The sequence below is a fragment of the Nerophis ophidion genome, linkage group LG29, assembly GCF_033978795.1.
Source record: "Nerophis ophidion isolate RoL-2023_Sa linkage group LG29, RoL_Noph_v1.0, whole genome shotgun sequence".
In the NCBI taxonomy this organism is placed as follows: Eukaryota; Metazoa; Chordata; class Actinopteri; order Syngnathiformes; family Syngnathidae; genus Nerophis; species Nerophis ophidion.
Genome location: NC_084639.1, coordinates 14,897,123 through 14,902,122, shown reverse-complemented (window position 1 = coordinate 14,902,122; position 5,000 = coordinate 14,897,123). Strand labels below are relative to the sequence as shown.

At 35.0% G+C, this 5,000-nt stretch overlaps 1 protein-coding gene across 1 annotated transcript in view; it reads left to right on the top strand.

The window, feature by feature from the left end:
* The window catches only part of mgat4b (alpha-1,3-mannosyl-glycoprotein 4-beta-N-acetylglucosaminyltransferase B), a 93,860-nt gene that overhangs the window by 55,685 nt on the left and 33,175 nt on the right, over positions 1 to 5,000 (top strand). The window lies entirely within an intron of this gene.

Sequence of the window (5,000 nt, the reverse complement as noted above, 5' to 3'; positions counted from 1 at the left end):
AGAGAAAAGCGTCATATAGATATAATTCAATTCAATTCACTTAAATGGGTATACTTTTTAATTTGGTTTATGGTGCATGGACTCTTTTTTTGTAATATCCACAAAGTTCAGGGACCTTGTTTGTTGACTTTTTGTGATGGTGATTTTTTTTTTTGCACCATGACTAGGGAAGGTTGTTTGACTATAAATTAATGCTCTCTACAGAATCATACTGAGAATAATCAAACGGCACTACCTCCTCTTGATAGCGACGAAATAGCAGCATCTCAGACAGTTTTTTTAATGAATGCATTCTCCTTGCAGAAAGATATTCCATTTTTAACTCATGACGTTTTTTTTTTGCACCATGACTAGGGAAGGTTGTTTGAATATAAGTAAATGCTCTCTACAAAATCATACTGAGAATAATCAAACGGCACTACCTCCTCTTGATAGCGACGAAATAGCAGCATCTCAGACAGTTTTTTTTAAATGAATGCATTCTCCTCGCAGGCAATATTCCTTTTTTTAACTCATGATGATTTTTTTTTTGCACTATAACTAGGGAAGGTTGTTTGAATATAAGTAAATGCTCTCTACAAAATCATACTGAGAATAATCAAACGGCACTACCTCCTCTCGATAGCGACGAAATAGCAGCATCTCAGACATTTTTTTTAAATGACTGCATTCTCCTTGCAGGCAATATTCCTTTTTTAACTCGTGATGATTTTTTTTTTTTTGCACCATGACTAGGGAAGGTTGTTTGCATTGGATCATATAAGTATATTCTCTACACATATGTGTTCTGAGCATAAAAACGGGCATTAACCTGATTTAACTGTGTTGCCCATTTGATGGCGACAAAATACCAGCATTTAAGGCAGTTCTAGAAATGAATGCCATCTCCTAGCGGGCAATATTCGTCATGATGTTTCCCGGGCCATATTGAAGACGTCTGCGGGCCGAACTTGGCCTGTAGGCGGTAGTTTGGACAACACTGTAATCTAAACATTTATTAATAGTAGTATTAGCGCCTATTGCAGTGGTTCTCAAACCTTTTTCACCAAGTACCACCTCAGAAAATAGTTTGCTCCCCAAGTACAAAACCGCAGTCCTGAGGCTCTATGTGAGTCTTTGTTCTGGTACTTGGTGAAGCTAAAAGTCCAGTGCCAGAGGACCTCAGGATCCGCGAGGGTGATACGGTAAAAGCAGATAAGATAAGAAGGCGCAAGACCATTAAGACATTTAAAAACTAATAATAGAACTAAAAATCGACCCTGAAGTGGACGAGTAGTCAATGCAGCAACTTTAAAACTGCTGTGATATGCTCCCGCCCTCTGGTCCTCGACCAGAGCAGCTGAGTTCTGTAGTAATTGTAGACTTCTAACATCTTTTTAGGAAAGGCCAGGAAATAAACACATGCATTAATCAGCACATCCGTGTTGGCCTGAGAGAGAAACGAGCGGACTCTGCCCATGTTTTTAAGATGATAGCACTATATTTTGTAATATTTTCAGGATGTGAGATAAAAGTCAGCTCAGAGTCAAAAATCACGCCCAGATTTTTATAGTGTTGGTTTAAAATATTGTTATTTTAATAAAGGTTTCTCCCTCTGGTCTTTAGGAAATTCACTGCCATCCATGACTTGATGTCTACAATACAGTTGAAAAAGTACCAATTGGTCCCAACACAAAACGTTGAAAGATCAATTTTGGACCAAAAATACAAAAAACAAATCTGTCTGGAGCCGCAAAAAAATTAAAGTCTTATAATGAAGGCAACACATGATGTAAGTGTCTATATTAGCTATATTAGCCTACTATCAAAATTACTTTAAAAGTCTTCTATAAGTGTTATAATGAAAACAACACATGATGTAAGTGTTTATATTAGCTATAATAGCCTACTATCAAAATTACTTTAAAAGTCTTATATAAGTGTTATAATGAAAACAACACATGATGTAAGTGTCTATATTAACAATAATATCCTACTATCAAAATTACTTTAAAAATCTTATATAAGTGTTATAATGAAGGCAACACATGATGTAAGTGTCTATATTAGCTATAATAGCCTACTATCAAAATTACTTTAAAACTCTTATATAAGTGTTATAATGAAGACAACACATGATGTAAGTGTCTATATTAGCAATAATATCCTACTATCAAAATTACTTTAAAAATCTTATTTAAGTGTTATAATGAAAACAACACATGATGTAAGTGTCTATATTAACAATAATATCCTACTATCAAAATTACTTTAAAAATCTTATATAAGTGTTATAATGAAGGCAACACATGATGTAAGTGTCTATATTAGCTATAACAGCCTACTATCAAAATTACTTTAAAAATCTTATTTAAGTGTTATAATGAAAACAACACATGATGTAGGTGTCTATATTAGCTATAATAGCCTACTATCAAAATTACTTTAAAGTCTTATATAAGTGTTATAATGAAAACAACACATAATGTAAGTGTCTATATTAGCAATAATAGCCTACTATCAAAATTACTTTAAAAATCTTATATAAGTGTTATAATGAAGGAAACACATGATGTAAGTGTCTATATTCGCAATAATAGCCTACTATCAAAATTACTTTAAAAATCTTATTTAAGTGTTATAATGAAAACAACACATGATGTAAGTGTCTATATTAGCTATTATAGCCTACTATCAAAATTACTTTAAAACTCTTATATAAGTGTTATAATGAAAACAACACATGATGTAAGTGTCTATATTAGCTATAATAGCCTAGTATCAAAATTACTTTGAAAATCTTATATAAGTGTTATAATGAAAACAACACATGATGTAAGTGTCTATATTAGCAATAATAGCCTACTATCAAAATGACTATGTGTCGCAGGCTAAAGCAAAATTTTGTTGACAGAAATGTTGAAATATTATATTTATTCTACGCATTTTTACAACATTAGAAACCATTAGTAAATCAGAGGCTACTCAGAAGGTGAGATAACTCTTGGAAATGACTGGATTTTAATGACCAATGTTATAGATGTGTGTGTTCAAGTTAAAGGAAACGGCAGGCTGCCTTTTTGTAATAGATTTATTACAATTTTTGCAAGTTAGGTAATGTTTGCTGTGGTCTGGAACAACATGGCACACAAACAACTATGAGAAATGCAGCCAATATTACATACAGACACATGTTATGAGACATGCAATTATAAATTAAATACACAGAGGACATAAATAAAGAAAATTCAAATGAGCTCAAATATACCTACAAATGAGGCATAATGATGCAATATGTACATACAGCTAGCCTACATAGCATGTTAGCATTGATTAGCTTGCAGTCATGCACTGACCAAATATGCCTGATTAGCACTCCAACAAGTCGATAACATCAACAAAGCGCACTTTTGTGCATTCACACACCGCATAAAACGTTTAGTGGAGAAAATGAGACAAAGAAGGAGTGGAATATTTGACATGTAAACAATAGTGAGTTCAAGAACCGCCGCAGTTCGTAGGACAAAACCATGTTCACCAAATACTCTCATCAGTGAAACATACACACAAACATTAAACAGTGGGCTTTCTGACAAATGGGAAGGTTTGTGTCATGTTTGTCCTCAAACAAAAAACATACTAAAACCAATAAATTATTCCCCCCCACATCTTTTTCCATTTTCAATCCTTTTTTTAAAATGCTCCAGGGAGCCACTCGGGCGGCACTAAAGAAAAAAACCCCAGTTTAGATGATCAGATCTTCTTCCAAACTAATATTAAAGGCCTACTGAAATGAGATTTTCTTATTTAAACGGGGATAGCAGGTCCATTCTATGTGTCATACTTGATCATTTCGCGATATTGCCATATTTTTGCTGAAAGGATTTAGTAGAGAACATCCACGATAAAGTTCGCAACTTTTGGTCGCTAATAAAAAAGTTTTGCCTGTACCGGAAGTAGCAGACGATGACGTCACCCATTGAGGGCTCCTCACATATTCACCTTGTTTTTAATGGGAGCCTCCAACAAAAAGAGCTATTCGGACCGAGAAAACGACAATTTCCCCATTAATTTAAGCGAGGATGAAAGATTCATGTTTGAGGATATTGATAGCGACGAACTAGACAAAAAAATAAAAATAAAAAAATCAATTAAAAAAAAGAAATGCGATTGCATTGGGACAGATTTAGATGTTCTTAGACACATTTACTAGGATAATTATGGGAAATCCCTTATCTTTCTATTGTGTTGCTAGTGTTTTAGTGAGTTTAATAGTACCTGATAGTCGGAAGGGTGTAGCCACGGGTGTCTTGAGGCCAGTGTCTGATGGAAGTCGACAGCTGATCTCCAGTAAGTGGCGACTTTTTACCACAATTTTCTCACCAAAAACTGTTGGTTGACAAGTGGTCGGGATCCATGTTTGCTTGACCGCTCTGATCCATAGTAAAGTTTCACCTCTGGGAATTTTAAACAAGGAATCACCGTGTGTTTCTGTGGCTAAAGGCTAAAGCTTCCCAACTCCATCTTTCTACTTTGACTTCTCCATTATTAATTGAACAAATTGCAAAAGATTCAGCAACACAGATGTCATGAATACTGTGTAATTATGCGGTTAAAGCAGACGACTTTTTGCTGTGTGTGTGTGTGTGTGCAGCGCTAATATTTCCTAACAGTCATTGACGTCACGCGTACACGTCATCATTCCGCGACGTTTTCAGGGGAAATTTAAAATTGCAATGTAGTAAACTACAAAGGTCGTATTGGCATGTGTTGCAATGTTAATATTTCATCATTGATATATAAACTATCAGACTGCGTGGTCGGTAGTAGTGGGTTTCAGTAGGCCTTTAAGCTTTCAGGTTTGGATCTGATCACACTACACGCTGAAATCGACACCAACATCACCCCCTTGTGGTGAAAAATTATAATGCTCTTTTTTCCACGTGCTCCAATCTTCCTGACATTCTTAATTGTGGGTGGAGGTATTGGGAGACACATGTCATGGGTTCAAATCCAGGCTC